This window comes from Arvicanthis niloticus, chromosome X (assembly GCF_011762505.2).
Source record: "Arvicanthis niloticus isolate mArvNil1 chromosome X, mArvNil1.pat.X, whole genome shotgun sequence".
Lineage (NCBI taxonomy): Eukaryota > Metazoa > Chordata > Mammalia > Rodentia > Muridae > Arvicanthis > Arvicanthis niloticus.
In genome coordinates this window covers 42,510,165-42,533,787 of record NC_047679.1, presented here as the reverse complement: position 1 = coordinate 42,533,787, position 23,623 = coordinate 42,510,165, and the positions used below count along the sequence as shown (strand labels likewise).

Below are 23,623 nucleotides of genomic sequence, written 5' to 3'. Positions count from 1 at the left end.
GAGGATGGCTGACGTTTAATAAGCACAGACACATACCCACACCATACAGAGGCATACACAAGCACAAGAGCATGCACACACACACACACACACACACACACACACACACACAGAGAGAGAGAGAGAGAGAGAGAGAGAGAGAGAGACAGACAGACAGACAGAGACAGAGACAGAAACAGAGGCAGAGAGACAGAGAGAAAGACAGAGAGAAAGACAGAGAGAGAGAGAAAGAGAGAGAGAGAGAGAGAGAGAGAGAGAGAGAGAGAGAGAGAGATGAAAGAGAGAAGCCTGCTGTTCTATCAAGAGATGAGCCATGGAACCTGTGTAGGAACTAATATAATTATGTCCTTTTGAGTAGAGGGAACAGAAAAATCTTTTCTCATGTCTTTCATCATAACACCAAAAAGGGTTCAGAATAGGACAGTCTGAGGAGACTCCCTCTATCTTCTCATTGTAATATCTAAAAGAAAAAAATAGTTGGTTAGAATCTGCAACCACAAGAAAGCAGAAAGGGGGATCCAGTACACGCCACTTACCATGTCACCACATGACAACATATGCTTTTCATTCATTACTTAGCTTCCGGCATTCATGAGAGACATGACCTATGAAAACTATCTTATAGATGTGGAACCTGAAGTTCAGTGTGTTTGATAATTTGCAGAGTTCACACAACTGGTAATTGAGAGAGCTGGGACCACATCCATGATGTAAGATAACCTAAAACTGTAATTTTTCATTCCATTCAATATAAATTTTACCTTAATGCCCCTAATTAACTGTTCTTTTCATTCTTGTGAATGTTTAATAACACTTAAAATACTTCATGTACTATGCAATGAAAGCAATAAAATCACTAATTAATTATATATGTGGCGGGTTTTTTTAGTTTCTGAGTTTATTTTTTAGATAGGTTTGCATACTACATAGCCAAGGTTGCTCTGAATGAACATGACTATACATTTAAAACTGGCCATCAGGTATTTGAAATCTTCATTTTTCTTCCTTTTTGATTAGAGATTGCAGGTATAAACTTAAACTCATATCCAACTGTGAGTGATAATGAAGAAAAAAAGACTATATTTAGTTGTGATGGGATTATGGACTTATGTGAAGTCAAAAAGTGTCAAAAGATTATAGGCTGAAAAAACTTGGCCTAAGCCATGTCTTCCTTAAAATAAGTATGAGCTAAGAGATAAGATGTAAGCATGAAGGTTTTCTTTCTTTCTGTATTGTTTCCTATTCTTTCTAGTTATTTTTGTTTTCTTGCTATTTTTTTCCCTTTGATGTATAAATGTAGATGAATGTGGCTTCATAGAGGAGGCCTGAACTGAACTCCCAGTGTAGCCTTGGCTTGACTTGAACTCTCTCTTCTCCCACAGATGTAAACAACGCTAGCTGTGATCATCTTTATTTGGAGCCCATCTCTTAAATTTAAATGCTTTGTTTGTCATGTGCATTTATTTACATGAGATCATTTGTAAATGACAAACATGCTCAGGAGAAACTTCCCAAGAGAATAGGGTCTATATTGTTTTCTAGAAAGTCTGTAATTCAATTGAGAAGACCTTCTATACGGGCATCATTAAATTAATGCTGAATAATTAATAGTGTAGAATAATGGGTGGGACAAACAGTTTAGATTTTATCTGCAACAGAGCTACTACTGATTACCAACATATCAGAGAATCCTAACATCATTCAATGATTACTCTTATTTGTCACTTTGGTAAAATGAGTAACAAAATGTCAGTTAAGAAGAGTCTCCCAAGTAGAGCCAGTTCGAGGCCCCTGGCACATATATAGCAGAAGTCTGCCAGGGTTTGCCTCAGTGGGAGATGTGCTTCATCATTTGAAGACTTGAGGCCACAGGGAAGGGGAAGGCCTGGTGGTGGGGGAATACCCTGTTGGAGGCAAGGGGGAGAAGTCATAGAATGAGGAACTGTGGGAGGGGGGACCAGGAAAGGGCCGACAGCTGAAAAGTAAATAAATAAAATAATTTTTAAAACAAGAAAAGAGTCTCAATGTAAAAAGCAGCAGATAGGAAGGAGAACTGAGAACTATTGACTTCTGGACATGGCATGGGTGTGATTTGCATCAACTTACAGCAAATGTGCTTACCTGTACATTCTAAGCTGGATTGAGGAGAGCCCAGTTAGGTCCCATCCATATAGGAGGAGCTCTTTGCAGTTGCTGACTACTAAGATTGGGATAGTCACTCCTCTGGGAATGTGACCCCTGGTAGGTTGCTCATGACACAGTGGATAGACAACATAATAGCTTGCATATGGATAGCAATAAGTCAACTCTGGGCTATTGAAAACAAGAAATAACATAAAGGACATGAAGCTGGAAGGATAGGGAAATGAGGGATAGTCCAAAGTATAGTGGTTGGTGAATATGATAAAAAAAATACTTTGTATAAATATATAGAACTTTCAAGAATAAAACAATTGAAAAAGAGAAGTGTCTCAGTATGTGTTAAATATCAATATGAATTCAGCCCTTGAAGTCAGATATTGAAGGCCTTGAATTTTATAACCACTTAAAGGAAGAAAAGCCTTTTAATTTGAAGAAGAAAGAACTTGAACCACAGTGGCCAATATGCTTCTCCATTGCCAAGGACCACATGAATCAAATTCTTCTACAACTACTAAGGGTAGAGGTTAAATACTTCTAATTTAATAGATGTCAATTTTACAGGTGATGAAGGACAAAGTTGAACAATGGCAACATATTGCTTTTCATTTTTATTCTTACTCTACTTGTATAATTGGAAGCTTTATGTTAAAATTCATTAAATGTAAATTATTGAATTTTGGCACCTATAATTTTGAAGCTATATATTGACTTCTTTTAAAATATATGTTATTGTTTTTAATAAACTATTTTGGACTAGAAACATATTTTTCATGAATAAAAATGCTATTTATAACTTGTGAAGGTACAAATTGTGTTTTGATATGTGTATAGGTTAAAACTGATTTATATAGTAAACAACCTAAGACATTTTGTAGTACGAGTACCAAAAGTCTACGGTATTAAGGAATATTAAAAATACAGTGAAAGAATATAAACTAATTGTGTGAGCTTGGCTGTTCAGGGCTCAGAGGATTGAACCTACATGAAATCAAGATGAGGACAACCAAGGGGACTTATTAAAGGACTACTCTTGAAAAGAATGGTACCTCAAACACCTCAGCCATAATTCAGAATATGTCAGGGTTCAGAAACTGTTCTTATTTGCAGTGTATCTGTACTTCTCTTTAAGTAAAGAAAGATGATGTGTTCTATGTTGTTGGCAAATGGTCTCGGTTCTGTAGAGGGATGTGTCCTAGGGTCCCCAGAATATTTTCTGATGATACATCAGAAAAAGTTGAGAGCATTCTTTATCTCTACCTGGAATGTCTGGCAAACACTCTAACAGGGTCTGATGGACAGATTCAATTCTGTAAGAGGCCTCTTGTTTAAAAATAGTCAAGTTGAGAAATTTTTCTGAAAATGAGAGTTGTCTCCTATGAGAAAGTGTGGCTTCACAGAATCCTTGTCCTGCTGTGAGGCCAAAGAAGCTTGCATTTTGTGTGCCATGTGAGGTTCTCCCAGATTACCTCTTCTGGGGCTCATGAAGGTGTGACTTCCTATGGAGACTAGGACTTACACTAGGGAATTGCTTCTAAGTTCAGTCTGGGGAACAGGAGGGTGTGAGAAGATTCAAGGACACTTCCCGCACTTTGAGGTTCAGAACAAAGATGTCAACCACTGTAGTATATTTAGATTTCAGTACAAGAACTGCAGAAAAGGAGGAATGTTTGTCTCTGGAAGCATAGAGGGAGGGATCTAAAGATTCCTTGCAACTAATACTGGTTGTGAAATATCAGACAGAGGTTATGACCTTCTTATCCTTATCCTCTGCTGGGTTGGGTAGAATGTTCTAGGAAAGCACAGAAGTGTTCCTGAAAGCTGAGATATAGGCTCTAAGTACAAGAGGATTTGCATACAATGTGGGGCAGGGCATGGAAAGTGTCAGGGAAGGGGTGGAAAGTGCAGATGGTGTAAGGAGGGGATGGAAACATGGCATTGTGGATGGGACATGAGTTACAGGGTATGCTTCAGAGACTCAGACATTTTCAGTGTGCTAGAGAGTGAGGAAAGTGCTGGAGTTGGGGAAGGCTGGGTGTCTTCATCAAGTATAGTGAGGAATCGTACTCTGGCATACTGCCTCTACAAAAGTGGAGGGTTATAGCAATGTGGCCCTGCTGTCAAACATCAGAGCCTGCCCCTGACCAGATGTGTTTTACTCTCTTTTCCTGTGAGAAAGGAAGGAACTTGGTCTTAGTACCTGTGGCACAGATGACCTGTGCAAGAACCAGCTGCTAGCAGGTTTGAAATTGGTCTATGGCCAAGTAAGGACCCTGAATGTGTATCAATAATGATAACCTCAGTTAACACTCAAACCACAGAGCTGCACATGGTTCAACTAGTAGGTGGCAGGCTTATCCTGCAAAAGTATGGCTACAATGCAATTTGCTATCTCAGAGAGGAGAGAGGACCTTTTTCTTAGAAAGGAGCCCTGATTCTGAAGATGCCAACATCACAAAACATGATTAAAATAAAACTTTGGGGCATCAGTGATAATGATGAGTTCTCCAACCAAATGTGTATCCATACTAACCAGACCAGGCACTACACTTTTGAAAGCAAACCTAGAGGGACCTAACTTCATCCCTTAGAGAATTAAAAATCAAGGCTAAAACCATAAAAAAAAATAAAATACAAATCATAGGCTAGAGAAATAATCCCTGGGCAAGGCACTTTCCAGTGAAGCTTGAGGACCTCAGTTTATATTCTTGGAACTCATGTAATTCTGGAATATGAGCATGTCTGTAATTCCAGAATTCCTAACAAATAATAAATGGAAGGTGGAAACAGGAAAATCTCAAGAAGCCAATGGGTGAAGTTTTTCATTGTGGGAAGCCTCAACCACACACACACACACACACACACACACACACAAAGTATTAGTTGTTGATGTGATGGTGAAACACTGTGACCACTGCAACTTTTATAAAGAAAAACCATTTAATTGGGGCTTGCTTACAGATTCAGAAGTTTAGCACATTGTCATCAATGGCATGGAGCATGTGGCATATAGGGGAAATGTAGTGCTGGAGAAGTAGCTGGCAGTTCTGCATCTAAATCTGGAGGGAGTAAGAAGAGATAATGAACCACTAGGCCTGGTTTGAGCTTCTGAAATCTCAAAGCCAATCCTCAATGACACATTTCCTCCAACAAGGTCACACCTCCTAATCATGACAATCCCTATGACCAAGCATTCAAATACATGAGACTTTGGGGACCGTTCCTATTGAAACCACCACACACATTACAGTGCAGAACTATGAAACACATGCATACAACTACAAGCATGTACAGAAGGAGGGAAAGGGAGAAGTAATAGGAGAAAGAGAAAAGTGTCCTGGCCTGCATATGGGGTTATTCTATCATCTATCATTATTATCATTTATGTAAGATCTAGGGAAGAAAACATACTTGGCTGGAAAACACAGCCACCAAAAGGATCTAACATATGTCAGTTACCGATTACTTTATTTAATTACATGCCTTCCATAGATTGTAGAGAATAACTTAGCAAAATCATTTCATAGATGTAGAGCCGGAAATTTAGAAGGTTTAATAATTAATACTGTTTTCAGTTGGTCAGTTGACTGCACTGAGATATCATCCATAATAATATAATGCTTCAATTTTCTAATATCATCAGACTGAGACTCACATACACCTTGATTCATTTTTCATTTCATTTTTGTTAATGTACCACAATAAATAACATTTCCACACTAAAAGTACTGCACATACTATGTGATAAAAAGAATAAACCCACCAAAATGTGTGTTAGAGAACATTATTTGTTTGTCTTTAATAATGGTCATTAAACTATAGCCCAGGATACCTAGTAATTCAACATGTACCTGAGGCTGGTCTCAGAAGTTTTGCAAACCTTATGTCCTACCTAAGGCATAACTCTGCTGAGTGCAGAGATTACAGCTGCCAATCAAATCTAGCTAGTTGAGGACAAAAGAAAGAAAACAATAAAGAACACACACAGAGAGAAGTACGTATATGTGATGTTGGATAGCCTCAAAACATTGGGAAATTCTTTAAAAAGCTTAGATATTCATTTCATTTTATAATTAGTATTTAAAATGAAAATTACTAAACAAAGCTGGAGAAAACTGAAGATACAAATATATTTTTGAACTTATTTATTTATTTGTTACAGTAATATTTTATGCAGCAGCACCTGATCTGGCTTGTGGTTCCTGGGGGATGCCATCTTCCAGACTTGGCAAGGCCTGAGGCCATGAATGGTGGCTGCGTGTTCTCACTGCTGCCTGGCTCAGGCCTACAGCTCAGGTGGGCCAGAAGCACTGGTCCTGCCACCCACAAGACGCCAGAGTAGGAGATGGCTCTATCTATCTTCCATGCTATCTCCAGAAGGCTGGACTAAGCCCAGACCATCCAACCATCCACACAGTACCCGGTAGAAATAAGACTCTAATGATTAAAGATTATCCAATAGCTTTATATATTTGGTAATGCTCAAATATCAAGATGTCCACACAATTGGAAGTGTTAACCAATTAACTAACCTAGATATAAGTTGTTACCCAGGACTGATCTTGACACATATGTGGCTCTTCATAGTTCCTACATCTCTTTCCTAGCTCCTCCTCTTCCTCTCCGTACCCCTCCCATATTAGCTCCTCCCAACTTGTGGGAAAATATCCCACTACATTTATTTATTTATTTATTTATTTATTTATTTATTTATTTATTTTTGTTGTTTAAATGTTTTCTTATTTAAAATAGATTTTTTACACAATATATTCTTTTATTGGGGTTTCATCTCCACCAAATCTTCCAATATTTCTTACTTTCTGACCCATGCAAATTCACACTCTTTCTCTCTTTCATTAGAAAACAATCAGGCATCTAATAATAATAAAAGAAAGATAAAATGAAAACAAACCAGAATAGGACAAAACAAAAAAATGGATAAAAAGAGCCAAAGAAAATATACAAATATTGAGACAAACAATTGAATATAAATATGTAAATAGGTATTAAATTGGTGTTTTGGTCTAAACAGAGTGTCACTACATAGATAAGGCTGGCACTGAACTCACTATATAGCCTGGACTTGACATGAACTCTCCAACCTTATGACATTACAAACATGAACAAATCTGCCCATGGTGTGTGTTTATATCTGTGTTGTTTTGTAGCCCACTGCTTTTTAAAAAGTCATTCATTTTAATTTTTGAGATGATGATACAATTACACCATTTTCTGCTTCCCTTTCCTCCTTCCAAACCCTCTCATTTCTTTCAAAATCATGGCCTCCTATTTTATGAATTGTTATTACGTGCCTATATGTATATACACATGTTACTCGTATGTATGTTTTCAGGGCTGAGTACTTGGTATTGGACAGTTCTTCCCCGGGCAAGACTATTTTTCTCATTCTCAGCCTCAGCATTCTTCAGTTGCCTGAGGTTTTTTATGTAGGGTTGAGACCTCATAGGCTTTTCTTTCTCCACTATGTCATGCCTATTGGTATCATTCTTATTCAGTTTGCTTAAACAATCATGTTGTTGAGACTTTGTGTGTGTGTGGCTTCTGATGACACAGTCTCATAGGAAATAGCCAATAAGCACCCCTTTCCAGACATTCCTCCCTACAAAAGGTATTTAATCTCAAGTTCACCTTGAGAAGTTGGTACAGTATGCATCTATTTTCGACGATGAACAGTCAATAAACAGCTTATAACAATGAACAGTCTATTTCATTCTTACAATCCTTCTTTCTCCTTCTTCCACAATGCTGCTTGAGTCTTAGATCCAAATAGAATATGCTCTATTTTTAGTATGGAAACATTATTTGTTATGACACATTAACAAAAATGAAAAGAAAAATGAATTAAGGGTAGCTGGAAAGTCTCAGTCTGGTAATAGTAGAAATTTGAGGCATTTCATTATTTTACAATATGGATGGTATCTCAGTGCAGTCACTTGACCAACTGTATAAATTATGTGTTATGTTGTAGATGTATCCATTGGGACTGCATTCTGTAGCTCTGTATTTTGGTCCATTGTGATTTTCTATAATGGTTTTCTGCTGCAATGAGAGGTTTCCTTGAGGTGTGCTGGCCGGAATCCTGCTCAGCTGTTTGGCAAGGCTGGCTTGAGGAGGCAAAATGCAGGGAGTTTGACTGTGTCTATCCCATGCCACAGTCTGGAGGGTGCTGGGCTTCAGGGAAGCACCCAAGACACTGCTCGAGGGTGGGAAAGTATAGTCTGAGATGTGAGAAAGCAGTTGCTGGTATTCCCTGGCTTCTGGACCCCCAGTTGTTGCTGAAGAACTGCACAGAGAAGTTGGGAACAAAGTGTTGGGGGTCCATAGGCCCATGACATGGCCAGGATTGGGGGCTCCCAAACTCTAAAAGTTGCTGGATCTTGAGGAGTTGGGAGCAGAATGGGGAACCTGTGGAATGAGCAAGGTATCTATCCCAGGGCCTAGGGAAATCAGGGAGCTCCTGCTTTGCTCAGCAGCAATTTTCCTTAACTTCGTGGCAGTGGTACCTGGAAGCACAGAGAGGCCTTCTGTGGAGAGAATTAAGCAGCAGCTCAATAATGGAATGCCTTCTCCATGGCTCCCCACTTCGAATCTGGATGAAAGAAACTGCCCATGCTTCTAAACTGTTTATTGACTGTTCTTCATGGAAAATGGATGTATACCATACCAACTTCTCAAAGTGGACCCAAGATTAAATACCTTTTGCAAGGAGGAATGTGTGGGAAGGGATGCTTATTGGCTAAACTCTCAGGGCTTCTAGGTACCTCATTAGCATGGAGAACTCTTTTCTGGGCCTATGTGACCTCAGGTCACATTTCTTTATGTGGGAAATGTGGCACATGTTTCAGGCCAGGAATTTGGCAGGGAGTAGGGAGGCACCTACCATCTCAGGTGTGAGTTTCTGGAGTCTCAACCCATTCTACCCACCAAGCTTCCTGATCTGGTTTATTGTCCCACAGATGTGGGGTGAGAATGAAACTTACCTGCGGGTATAAGGGCAAATATTTAGAATGCAGTCACGGATGATGCTTGTTTGGTAAAGTGGCAGGTGTAATAGATTCTTGTGATGGCTAGTTTTATGTCAATGTAACACAAGCTGACCTTATCTGAAAGGAATGAACCTCAGTGGAGAAAATGCCTATATAACATCTGACTGAAAAGCATTTTTTAATTTAGTGATTGATGAGATGGGGTCATCAGCCCATTGTGGGTGGGGCCATCAGTCCATTGTGGGTGGGGCCATCCCTGGGCTGGTGGTTCTGGCATCTATAAGAATGCAGGGTAAGCAAGCCATGAGGAGCAAGCCAGAAAACAACACTCCTCCATGGCTTCTGCATCAGCTCCTACCTCCAGATGTTACCTTGTTCGAGTTCCTGTCCTGACTTCCTTTGATTATGAACAGTACTGTGGAAGTATAAGTTAAATAAACCCTTTCCTTCCCAACTTGCTTTTTGGTCATTGTGTTTCATCACAGCAATAATAACCCTACTTAAGACAATTCTACAAGATCTGTGATTTAAACTTGTAGAAGAGAGTCCCTGAGCCACAGCAACTGCCTTGACTGCTATGGCTGCATAGAACTGATATTCATATATCAGCTGAGGGCTGAGGCAGATATTTTACTATGATTGCCAGGTGTAGGAAGCCACGGTTAGCGGTGATACATTCCACCATTGCAAGATGGCGCTGACATCCCGTGTCTCCACAAGTAAACAACTGACTGCGAAGGTGCAAAAGGCAAAAAGCGCACCAAAGTCACTGCCCATCCCGGGGCATATTATGGGTAACGAGTGAACAGCCAATCAGAAGTGAACACGTCACTCTAGGGTGTATATAAGCAGTGCCTTTTCCGGTCTTTCGGTCTTTCCACTTCTGCTTATACAAGAAGTAAAGCCTCGCTGTGGTAACCACCCGAACATTGCCTCACGTGTCTTTTTTCGCAGGCAAAGGGGACACGGAGGGGCTCGGAACATCTGGCACCGAAAACCCAGGAATTTCAAGGGGCAGCAGAGACCCCCCAAGTTTTGGGGCAGGTTAAACTACAGGATCAAGGTACGTCTCTGGGAGATATGCCTGGGGTGGAAGCCTTCGTTGCGAGCAGACTTTCATTCACCGCCGCCACTCCACTAGCTAGCCTCTTGCTTGCGTTGCTTTTGTTTTCAGCTATTAGTGCAAGTCAAGAGGTTTCAGGAGAGGGCCACCCTAGCATACCAGAACCAGAGTGTGTTAGCTGGCATCAGGCCAAGGAGCCTGGAGATCAGGCCAAAGAGCCTGGAGAAACAGATCAGGCCAAGGAGCCTGGGGATCAGGCCAAAGAGCCTGGAGAAAGAAAAGAGTACTCGAAAGAAATAAGGGCTACTGCAGAGCCTGTTAAGGTTAAGGACCCTCCACCGGCTAGTGGAGAGAGAGTGGAGGACAAAAGGACCCTCCTTTATGGCAGAATCTTTGGGGAACCAGAGCAAACAATGCCAGGGATAGAACAGATGATCTTTGAAAATGCCACAGCTGAATGTCGTGCAGCCATTGTCCCTCGTAGGAACAAGGGGCTACAAGACTGGCTGAGAGCCTGTTGTGGCCCGGGGAGGGGAGCTGTTTGTGTTCATTCCACAGGTGAAGACAATCCAATTTGGGTCTCTACTCGGCTGGTGCAGATTGTGAAGAATGAAGCTAGATTGCAAGATGACGGTTCTGATTCTCCTGATACTGATGTTCGATTTGGGGATAAGTATACCATTATGGGACATAGTTAGATCTTGGCCTGTTCCCATGCCAGTACATTCAAATTCTGCAGTGCTGCCTTTGTTTACAGCTATTGAGTGTTCCATTAAATTTTACACTTTGTTTTGTGGCAGCAAAACTTTATAGCATAAAGATAATCTACTTGGTGTTGATTTTAGAGAAAATAGATTGCTTACATCGTTAAATATTGGTTTTGTTTCTCAAAAATATGGTTATACTCTAATATTACAAAAGAGGCTTAAAACATAGTTAAACTGCCAATATTCCATTGGCTACAGTTGGTAGTCCAACCGAGAGTTTGAAAATTTTTGATTTGCCTATGTTTATAGAGAAAATCTACAACACGTGTCTTTTAAAGTTTACAGTTTAAATTTAAGGTTTAAAGTTAAAGTTAAAGTTAAAGTCAAAATCACACATTTCAGGCCTAGCCAAGCCTCAGAGAACAGGCAGAGGGAGGTTAAGCACATTTACATTTGAATTAAGACAATACAGACTGAGCTACAGAAGCCCAGGTGCTAAACATCCCTTTTGTTCTGGGTCTTCACCACCTGGTACTAGAAATGTGCTTACCAGAATTCGTCCTTTGTCTTCATTGTTTCTTGTGAGAAGAGGGATAAATCTAAGACCCAAAGACTTTACAACAGTCTGTGGGCTGAGAGTTATAATTATGCTGCAGAAATTAAAATTATGTCTACTTCCCTCCATGAGTATAACTGTACCTGCTGATAAAATATCATTCAAATTATTTTAATTCCTTTATATTCAAAGTTGTTAAAAATGAGATGCTTTGGATTCCTCTAATATATGTAACAATTATTAGAGAATAAGGTTGGCTTTTATCCGAAATATTCATTGGACTAAAATAAAATTGGTTATTAAATTATTCCAAAATAAAGTTCAAATTTAAGATTTATACAGCCTAACTTGCCTACTCCAGCTGCCATTTCAGTAAATGCTTATAGAATTATTATAGATATAAAAGATGTTTTTATTATATCCCTTTACGTTTCTGGTAAAGGTGAGAGGTTTACAGGCAGTAAATTTCTTCATAATTTTTAAGAGCCCATGAAGCGATATTTGTTAGAAATAATTGCTTCAGAAAATGGTTAATTGTTTTACATTTTATATATATAAATATTGTTTTTGCTTTAATACAAAAAATTAAGAGATTAAATCTTTTAGTGTATATTATTCATTGTGTGATACTTTATTAGTGGATTTCTCTAAAGAAGTTTTTTCCACAAGCCTTTGCTCCAAAAATTTTTTTGCTTTAAAAAAGTTTTTGGACTACTTGTTGCTCCAGAAAGGATTCAAAGGCAGTGTCTTTTCAATATTTGAGACAAGTTGGGGCTAGAGAGATGGCTCAGCCATTAAAGGCTAGACTTTTAAAATATAAAAGCTGAACTCCCAGCAACCACATGGTGGCTCACAACCATTTGTGGTGGGGATCTAACGCCATCTTCTGGCTTGTGAGTGTACATGCAAAAAGAAAATGGTTTACTTTTAATCTTGATTTGCTCTTAGTGAGTTTTAAAAATTTTTAAGAGATATTAATTGGCTAAAACCTCATCTTAAGCTTATCATAGGAGGATTTAAACTTCTGTTTGATATTTTCAAAGGGATGCAAGTCCTAATTCCCCTTGACAATTAATAAAAGATAGATAGCTTTGCTGAAAATAAAGTAAGCTGTTAGTTATCAACAGATAAATTATATAGACTACAATAAATTGTTGGCTGTTTGTGTTATTACTTCTCATTTGTCCACAGCAGCCCTTTGATAAAAGAAACCATTAATGTGGATTTATACAAGATTATATGATAAAATCCTAAAACATTTTAGATAAAAGATTTATTCTTTATTCCACATAACAATTAAATTGGTTATTGAAAAATAGTGATATTTGGCCTATTACATGACAAACATTTTAGACAAATTTGATAATCATATGTTACAGTTTTTCTCTATACATGCTTTTATATTTCCTAAAATTTACTATGCATGCAGACCATAGAAAAGATGTTTGCTATATTTACTATATTTACAGATGCCTCATCTATTGAGAAGACAGTATATGTAATTAAATCATATGTATATTTTCTTGAGTTTACCCTGCTTCAACCCAATTAAATTATGTGTTGTAGCCACTGTTTAGAATGTTAAAAAAGGTGTATCTGCCTTTGTCTTGTTGAATGATATATTTCATGAAGAACAAAATGTTTCAGCTACGCGATCTAATATCTCTAGCCATTTGAATAACATTAAAATTAATAAGGTGTTTAGGAATGCATCTGCACAACCAGTGTTGGTGTGTGTGGACCCCCCATTTTTCTTTATGTTATCCAACTTTCAAAATAATTCTGATATCTTGGATTGTAAGAATGTTTCATGCCTTTGGGCACAATGCTGGAATGGATCACTAGACCTAGCCTTGGTTGTGCACATGCCTACCTCTGTGCCCATCCCAGTAGAAGCTGATCCTGAAACTTTCCCTACTACATCATTATTGAGACATAAAAGAGACTTTGGCATTACTGCAGCCATTATCACTGCTATTACCATCTCTGCAGCTGCAGCTGTGACAGCCGGCACAGGCATGGTTAATAAAGTTACAGCAGCTACTGTTGTTAATCAAATTTCAGAAAAGACCTCTGAGGCTTTGACCACTCTACAGAAAGTGGATGCATACTTGGTATCAGACATTCTGTTGCTCAATCAGAGAGTTGATTTGCTCCAAGCCCATGTGGAGCAGCTCATGGATGTGGTTCAAATGAGCTGCGTGTCAGCAACCCCACATCTAGGTATTACACCTCTGAGATTTATGAATAATACATTTATTCAAAGCCATAATCTTTCTGCTTATTTACAAGGGAAGTAGACTAGGGAGCTGGACCAGGTGCAGCAGCAATTTCAGATCCGGATCTTGAGCCTTGATGGAACATGAGTGGACCCAGTTACCCCTGGCGATTTTACTTCTTGGCTTACCTCTGCCTTTTCTTTCTTTCTTAAAGGGTGGGGATAGGCCTGTTTGGTGCAGCCCTATGTTGTGGATTAGTGTTCATATTATGGTTGGTCTGTAAGCTCAGAGCCCAACAAAAACGTGACAAGGCCGCTATCGCCCAAGCACTCGTAGCCTTGAGCAAGCATCTCCCCCTGAAATTTGGCTATCTAGGCTAAGAAAGTAGCTGATGACTGAGACCCTCAGTCGATGCACCCCAAGGGTTCAGCCCATTGCACTGGGTCGATGAGAGGTCTAGGTCTGGCCAGCCCTTGCCTGAATAACTGTGGTACCTGAATATCTAGAGGTGTTGCGAGTGGGTACTCGACAGGGAATGTTCCATGAGTGTGGATAGATTTCCCGAAAGTATGCCTGATTGCACAAAGGTTTGATGCCAAGAAACCTCCCCTGGTGGCACCCCAGGGTGGAGGCTCCCTTTCCCCGTCAAAAGGCATCGAGATGGGTATGGGAAGTAAACCCATTACAATATCTCATTTTGCACAGGGGATCAGGCCTCTGCTTTCCCTCACTGAGTTGGTGCAGCGCTTGATAGGCAAAAGGCTGTTCCATATTAATAATTTAAACAGGGGGAGATGTAGGAAGCCACGATTAGCGGTGATACATTCCGCCATTGCAAGATGGCACTGACATCCTGTGTCTCCACAAGTAAACAACTGACTGCGCAGGTGCAAAAGGCAAAAAGCGCACCAAAGTCACTGCCCATCCCGGAGCGTATTATGGGTAATGAGTGAACAGCCAATCAGAAGTGAGCAAGTCACTCTAGGGTGTATATAAGCAGTGCCTTTTCCGGTCTTTCGGTCTTTCTGCTTCTGCTTATACAAGAAGCAAAGCCTCGCTGTGGTAACCACCCGAACATTGCCTCACGTGCCTTTTTTCGCTGATGAAGGGGACAACGGAGGGGCTCGGAACAGCCAGGTGTTAACTTTCTAGATATCAAGGGGCCAATTTGAAGAGGAGAAGAATGTGTGGATTTTTAAATTCTTATTTTACTAGGATAACTAGAAGCTTTCTCTTTAAAATATGACCAATTTTTGTACAAAGAATGGCTACTGATTTTTAGGTAATTTGATATCCAGCCACTTTGCTGAAGATGTTATTCATAATAGCCAGAAACTGGAAACAACCCAGATTTCACTCAACCAAAGAATAGATAACATAAATGTGGTACATTTACACAACAGAATACTTCTCAGCTATTAAAAACAAAGACATCATGAAATTTGCAGGCAAATGGATGGAACTAGAAAATATCATTCTGAGTGCAGTAACCTATACCCAGAAAGACATGCATGGTATGTACTCACTTTTAAGTGGATATTAGCCTTTAAGTATAGGATAACCATGCTACCATCTACAGACTTTCATAAGCTAAGTAACAAGGAGGGTCCGAGGGAGGATGTTTGAATCTTACTCAGAAGGGGAAATAAAATATAAATAAGAATAAAATAAGAACTAGATGGACAGAAGGAACTGGGTAGGAGAGGTGGTGGGGAGAGGACTGTGATGGTGAACAGATGTAGGGAGAGCAGGGGCAGCGGGTAAGAAGACTGGAAAAGAGAAAGGAAATAGGGGGGAATTTCTGGGATAAGCTGGAGACCTGGGATAGGGGAGGCTCTTAGGAGGATCTGGGGATGACACTATCTGAGAGTCCTACCAGTGAAAATGTGGAACCTGGAGTGGCTACCTCGTGTAGCTAGGCAGAACTTCCAGTGGAGGGAGGGAGATACCAGCCCACCCACCTGCAAAACCTTTCCCCCCTCAAATTTATCCCGCCTTCAAATGTGCACAGATAAAAAGGAGCAGCGATTGAGGAAATGGCCAACTAATGTCTGGCCCAACCTGAGACCTACCCCATGGGAGACAGCCAATCCTGACACTATTAATGATATTCTGCTATGCTTGTAGACAGGAGCATGATATAACTGTCATCTGAGAGGTTCCACCCAGCAGCTGATGGAAACAGATGCAGGGACCTACAGCCAAACATTAGGTAGAGCTCTAGAGGGCTCAGGGACAACACAAGAAGACCTACAGAGCCAACTTACCTGAGCCCATGAGGGCTCACAAAGAACAAGCCACCAACTGAAGAGCATGCTGGACCTATGCCTCCTCCACATATGTAGCAGATGTGTTACTTGTTCTTCATGGGGCTCCCCCAACAATTGGTGTTGTGGATGTCTCTGACTTGGATTCTGTGGCCTGCCTTCAGGTCTCTTTCCCCTAACTAAAGTGCTTTGTCTGTCCTCAGTTAGAGAGGATGAACTTAGTCCTGATGAGATTTGAAGTGCCAGGGTAGATTGGTACTGAGGGGTGTGGGCTGTCCCTTTTCTTTGTGGAGAAGAGGGAAGGGGGAATGGCAGAAGGTGGATAGACAGATGAGACTTGGAGAAGAGGCTACAGAGGGGCTGCACGACAGATGTAAAATAAATAAATTAATGAAAAAATATTAATCATCTAATATAGAATTATTTACCTTCGGTACTTGTGATTTTGAGAAATGTGAATAATGTATTGACTGTTTTCCATTTACAATGTCATGCTATTATTTATATCAACAAACTGGGATTTTTTGGATGTCTTTTGTGGCCCAAAAGATTTCTGTGAATAAGAATAATACTCCATGAGGATGGGTTGGGATCACTCAGCAGTTTGGGACACCTGCTTTCAAGCCTGGTCATCAGAGTTGGATTCCTAGAATGCATAATGGGGTAGAGTTGCAGCTGTCATTGAGCTTACCAAGCTCACTACTGTGCATGCTCTAAGTAAATTAATGATTTTTGAAAAAAATAGTAAAAAGAAATAAAAAATACTACTTTCGAGGCAACCACTCTCAAGCACCAGAGTCAATAAAAAGATGGAAAGGAAGTGTTGGCTCTATAGAGTTGTCTTTTGACTGCTGCATGGTTGCACGACATGCTGGCACACACACACACACATCATGCACTATACATATTCCATATACGCACAATCACAGAAATAACAAAATCATATGACTTGTAATTTGTGAATTCAACGTATATGTCATGATATTTTGATAAATGTATAGATAACAATCTATGTGGATCGACCACTTAAGACATATGTTTTGTTACTTCTTTATGTGATATTTTTGTAGTAAAAGTACACAAAAAACTCTTCTCTTGAGGAATATCCAGTACAAACTTCAAAATCATTTATAATAAAGTGACCTTTACTCTTTAGAACCAAGAGGTTTGGTCCTAACTGGAGAAAATGTGACGAGCAGTCAGTAATTACTAGACAAGGAGTGCTGAGTAGAACAACACCTCGGGAAATAAACCTAAAGGGAAACCATGTTTCTTTTCTTGTAAGGATGCCAAGCTGATCTAACAGAACACTTGAAGGTGAAAGTTTGCTTTTAACAGCTGGGCTCAGATCAGTGGAAAGAGAAATCGCAGTATTTGAGAATCTACTCTGTTATGCCAGCAAACAAGAGTTTGTCTTTGTTATGTTTGAAAGGTAACAACAAGAAGCATAATAGACTGTAATCGGTGGAAATCCAGTTATGTTAGGGAAAGTTCTAATTCAAAACCAAAGTCAAAAGGAGCGACCTGTGTGGGAAGAGAACAAGAATTTCTGCCTAAACAAAGAGGCTTACAGTCAAGGAAAGAGCTTTCCTGTCAAGGTTGAGAAGTCAAGCTGGGGGTACCATGTGAGGTTTGCCCAGATCACCTGCCCAGCAACTCAGGAAGGTGTGGCTTCCTCTGGTGGCTGGGGGACTTCTATCAGTACAGGGAAGAAACTGGAACCTTAATGAGTCCATTCTCGAAAACATGGTGATATTAACCTTACCCCACCTTTTTTGTGCTGTTTTGCTTGGGGCCTAAATCAGCCCGGTGGCTCATGATCTCTGGCAAAACAGAACAAGCACAGGAGGAACTCCAGAGAATTGCCTCCATCAGTGGGAGGAAAGATGTTGCACAAAATATGAACACTGAGAAAAAATAGCTAAAGTATATATAAAATGAAATTCTCCAAGAATTAAGAAAAATATCATGAGGTCCATGGCAAATGTTGATGCTGAAGACCATGTGGAAGTGCTTCAGGCCTCGTGATTCAAACTTAAGATGTAAATTCAACCAGAAAACATTTCAGAATAAAGTACACCATTATTAATGACTCCCCCCAAAAGAAAAGAAAAGAAAATTTAAGGACATTCATATCCTGTGAAGTCCAAGAAAAAAAAACTGTTAACATTTATAGTGAATCTAGACTTCCTCTCCAAGGGTTAAGGAAGAAAAGGGCTATGTCTGTGGCTTGTAGACTTGGGTTCATAGAGGAAGGGGTCCTAGGATGCACAGAAACTGTTCACAGCTGTGAGGGACCAGGGGCAACATCAGGACCTTATTACCCTTATTTTGCCCTACAGAATTTAGAAGGGCAGAATACTGTGTGAAAGCTGAGGATTAAGTCCCAAGGTCGTCTGGGGCATGTGTCTGAGTGCCTGAGTGTGTGCATGTGGGGATGTGGTATACAAAAATGTGGAGGTGGTGAGGTGTAAGAAACTCCACCATGACAGGACGGGTAGGATATGTGCTACTGTCAGTCTTCAGAAGCAGGGAGTTCCGTGTGCAGTGGACTGAGGAAGGTGTTGTGATTGTGTAGGGTCTGAAGATTTATGTGTGTACAGTGACCCATTTAGGATTCTTCAAGGTCTTGTGCCCACAGCAGAGGCGTCCCATCCTGACCCTGCTGCCAATCTTAAGGGCCTGCCCTTCCCCAGATGTAGTTTATTCTTTCTTCCTGTAGCAAGTGGAGTCTGCATTAGTATCCTCGGCACAGAAAACCTATCCATACAAATAGATCGGGGCAGAATCTTCTAAAAGAGGTTTGCAGTCAAAGGTAAAAATCCTGAGTAGATACTAAGAACATACTGTAAAGCCAGAAGAAAGTAGGCCTGACTTAACAGATGGCAGAGGCCTAACGCAAGCAAGTCAAACGTTTGAGCTCTAAATTACAGAGGGAAATGTCTGACTACATGTGTATCCACACTGAACAGCCTAGCATGCCTTAGGCTTAGAGCTTAATGAAAGTCAGGGACCCAACTTCATTCCTAGGGAAGCAGAGTTAGAGAAATAGAAATTCAATAAAAATATGTTCTAGCAAGCAACAGCCAAAAAGGCCTCAGTTGGTTAGCCGTTAGCCATTCCCAACACATGACGACTTAGCTAGAGAAACTACCTCAGAATCTCGTGAGATTTCACCATCTTTAAAAAAAAAAAAAAAAAAAAAACACAGTAATCACAATGGGGGTGGGGAGAGGGCACTGCCTCAGAATCTCGCGTGAGGTTTGGATACGCGAGATTTGGACGTAATCTTAAAGAGATCATCATAAAATGTGGGAGTGGGCAGGGCCCACCTCAAAACCTTGCGAGGTTTGGGTGCTGTCTTAACGGGATCAGCAAATTACGTGGGAGTGGACAGTTCCCGCCTCAAAACCTCGCGAGGTTTGGGTGCTGTCTTAACGGGATCAGCAAATTACGTGGGAGTGGACAGTTCCCGCCTCAAAACCTCGCGAGGTTTGGGTGCTGTGTTAACGGGATCAGCAAATTACGTGGGAGTGGACAGTTCCCGCCTCAAAACCTCGCGAGGTTTGGATGCTATCTTAAAGGGATCAGCACATTCCGTGGGAGTGGACAGTGCCTGCCTCAGATTCTTGCGAGCTTTGGATGACCTCTTAAAAGGACTAGCACGGTATGATCAGATTTGGGGGGTGAGGGGTGTGAAGGTGAAGAGTGGTGTCCCTGCCTCAAGGTATCACTAGATTAGGTCTTGCGAGGTTAGCCTGATATTTTGGAGGAAAAAAGGGACCCCGTGCTATGCACATGGGTTGGGGGAAGTGCTTCCTCAGAATCTCATAAGGTTGGGGTGCTGTTTTTAAGGGACCAGCATAGTATGTGAGCGGGCAGTCCTTGCCTCAGAATCTTGCAAGGTTTGAGATCCCTCTTTAAAAAGACAAGCACATCAGAGTGAGATCATTGCCCCAGAATCTCCTGATATTTGAGTGCCCTCTTTAAAAATAAATATTTTTAAAAATGACCAGCGAAGTATTTGAGTGGGTGGTCCCTGCCTCAGACTATTACTAGGTGTGAGTGCCCTCTTTAAAATAAGTGCCAACACACAGATGTGAGTGGGAGGACCTTGTTGAAGATTATCATGAGGTTAGAGTGCCATCTTCAAAACAATGACCAGCACGGTATGTGTGACTGGGCAGTCCCTGCCTCAGAATCTGACAGGGTTTGAGTGCCCTGTTTAAAAACAAAAACAAACAAACAAAATGAACAAAAAAGTATGTGAGTAGGTGGTGCTTGCCACAGACTATTGTGAGGTTTGGATGGAGACGTTATTTTTAAAAACAAACAAACAAAAAAAAGGACCAAAAGTGAGTGGGCAGTCGTCCCACAGAATATCGTGAGGTTTGGGTGCCCCCTTAAAAAAAAAAAAAAGACAAATAGTATGTATGAGTGAATGGTCCTTGGTTCAGGTTATCATGAGGCCTGGGCAGTCTCTGCCTCAGAATATTGTGAGGTTTGGGTGCCCTCTTCTAAAAACAAACAAGACCCCACACAGTATGTCTGAATGGATAGCCATGCCTCAAAAAATATTGAGGTTGGGATGCCCTCTTTAAAATAAAAGACCAACACAGTGTGCACACTAGCTAGGGAGGGACTGCTTTAGTATATTGTAAAGATTGGATGCCTGCTTTAAAATGAAAAAAAAGTAACCATGTGCCAAAATAATAATGATAATAATAATAATGATAATAATAATAATAATAATAATAGTAGTAGTAGTAGTAATAACAAAGATAAAATGTACATAGACTGGAAAACTAATTCAGAGTTTTGTTAACAATTCTGAAGCCCTGGGTTGAATTCCTAGGGTGGTAAAAGCACAGGTTATTAAATAGCATTAAAAATTCAAAGAGTTAAAGGCTCTCTCCAAAACGGTCATGCACTGTTAGAAATAAGAGGATAGTGGGGAAATTGTCCAGAAGGAGGGGAAAGGAAATGAGGAAATAACAGCAGTGGGAGAGGGAAGTGGAGGAGAATATGATTAATGTACAAGGTTCCTCGTGTGGAATTTGACAACAGTTCTCATAACTTAGTAAAATGAATGCAGACAATGGAAAAGTGTCAGTTTAAAAATGTCTGAGTGGGATGCTAATGTCCTGGTTGAATGCAAACTGCGACTTAGTGCATAGCATAGATATTTAAAGTGCTCATGAAGGAGGAGCTGGCAGAGGGAGAGGCCTGCCTGCTTCTCTGAGAGAGCCCCCTGAGAAGGGACAGCCTAGGCCCAATGCAGGCCCACTTTACCCTTGGTATGTAGTTCCTAATTACAGTGAGGATATATGAACATGGAGAATCACTTCTAGAAACAGTAGGGCTACTTAAAGCCCAGGCCATACAGTATGTGCAGGACATGTAGGCCTGACTAGCTAGTCACTGTTCCCAGGGAATCTTCAGCCCAAAAGGACAAACATTAGTGCTGGGATTTTTAGCATTCCCACCCCCGTGTTTGTGTTGTGGAAGAAATATGCTTTGTCTGAGAGCATATGTATATGTGTGGCCCAGTGCATGAGTTCATGCCTGTAGAAACCAGATGCCAAGTTAAGCTACATTTGCTCAGGAGCTATCTGTGTTGGATTTGAGAGGGTGTTCTCTTCATGGCCTGCCTCTGGCAAGTAGGCTATCTTTCCTGGTTGCTGAGCCCCAGAGATCCCTGTATCTTCACCCTAGCACTGATATTACAAGTGCAATCCATCTTACTTTGCTTTTCTTTGAAAACATGGATTATAGGTTTAAAACTCAAGACCTTGAATTTGCAAGGCAAGCTCATTATGGATTGAATTACCATCCTAGCCGATCAACATGTATTTCATTCAGTCAAGAGATAAAATTCTTTGTGTGGTATTCTGGGCCCGGTAAAAAAGGAGAGCAATAGTTCTATGCTTAACAGTGAACCCAGAAAAGCAACCTCAAGAAGAATTGAAGACACCAGAGAGTCTTAGATTGAGCATTACAGGATTCTCAGCATTCTGTACCCAGTTATTTGAGTAGACTGAGCTCTCTGAAGCTTTTATCCAGTCCCTAGGTGTTTTCATAGAGCCAGGAGAATAGAATGTGAAAAGAACTAAGAGTGTTTAGATCCCTCTGTAGGACAGATTTAATAGCATCTGGTCAGAACAGAAAGAAGCCCTGTGCATCCTCAAAGCAATGATCTCAAGATGTGGGAAAAGAAATGTTAGGGAAAGTCAAGATGTTTGGCATCTCCAAAAAGTGCTCATGGTGTATTATTTTCCCGATCAAGGTCGTGAGATCACCTGCTCTTTTACCCAGACTACTGCTTTCTATTCCTGACCACAGCCATCATGCCCAGAGGAAAGAAGAGTAAGGCCCGTGCTCGTGAGAAGCGTCGCCAGGTCCGGGAAGAGGCCCAGAGGCTCAAGGATGACGAAACCAAGGCAGCAGAGAAAGGACAGTCAGCCTCCTGCTCTGGTCATGATTCTGGAGATGATGTTGCAGGCACCTCTACTGCTGTCTTCCCCCAGGGCAAGGCACCTACCACCTCTGCTGGTCAAGGCATGGCCCGCAAAAGGTCTGGTAAAGGTGCAAAGGGCCGAGAAGAGAAAAATGGTAGCTCTTGTAGGTCCCTGCACTCCTCTGGAAGCAAACAGATGGATCTTCTATCAAAGAAGACAGGGCTGTTGGTAGAGTACATGCTCTGCAAGTACAAACTTAAGCAGCCTGCAAAGAGGGGAGAAATGCTCAAAGTCATCAACAAAAGTTTCAAGAACCACTTCCCTGATATCCTCAAGAAAGCCTCCCATCGATTGGATATGGTTTTTGGCATTGAGTTGAAAGAAATCCAGCCCCATGGTCAAACCTACGTTCTTGTCAGTAAGCTCAATTTCCAGGATGATGGAAGTGAGAGTAATGAGATGGGTGTTCCCAATAGGGGCATTCTGATCCCTCTCCTAAGTGTGATCTACTTAAATGGTTACCGTGCCCCAGAGAAGGAGGTCTGGAAGTTCCTGAATATGTTAGGAGTCTATGATGGGGTCCCACACCTCATCTTTGGGGATGTCAGGAAGCTCATCACTGAAGATCTAGTGCAGGAAATGTACCTAGAATATCGCCAGGTTCCTTATAGTGACCCTCCATCCTATGAGTTCCTGTGGGGCCCAAGAGCCTATGTAGAATCGGGCAAGAGAAGAGTGCTGGAATTTTTAGGTAAGGTCAGTGAAACCATGCCCAGTGCTTACTCATCTCGTTATGAACAGGCTTTGATTGAAGAAGAAGAGAAAGCCCAAGCTGAAGCTGCAGCCAAGGCTGGCACTAAGCGCAAAGCCAAGAAACATTCTAAGTCCAAGTTGACCAATCCCACTGGCAAGTGAGATGTAAGGTAGAGGTAGCCTCTGCTTTGTGACTGAAGAGGTCTGATCTTTCTTTCTTTCTTCTTTTTTTTTTTTTTTTTTTTTTTTTTTTGCAAAAATGTTGTTGATCTAGTTCTGTAGTCTTTTAGCAAAATATTAACTTGGCATTAGAATGTATATTGATAAATTTTGTAGACTGTGCTTAATTTCTGTTTATCAAGCTGAATGTTCAAACTTTGTATTAGTTTGAAATACAAATTAGAACCTGGCATTTATACAGAAAAAATCTTGGAGATAGAAAAATCTGTAGGAA

The 23,623-nt window shown here is 40.7% G+C and overlaps 1 pseudogene; it reads left to right on the top strand.

Annotated features, from left to right (window-relative positions):
* The first annotated feature begins 22,305 nt into the window (after nt 1-22,305).
* On the top strand, nt 22,306-23,331 carry LOC117694923 (melanoma-associated antigen B4 pseudogene; annotated as a pseudogene).
* The last annotated feature ends 292 nt before the right edge of the window (nt 23,332-23,623 follow it).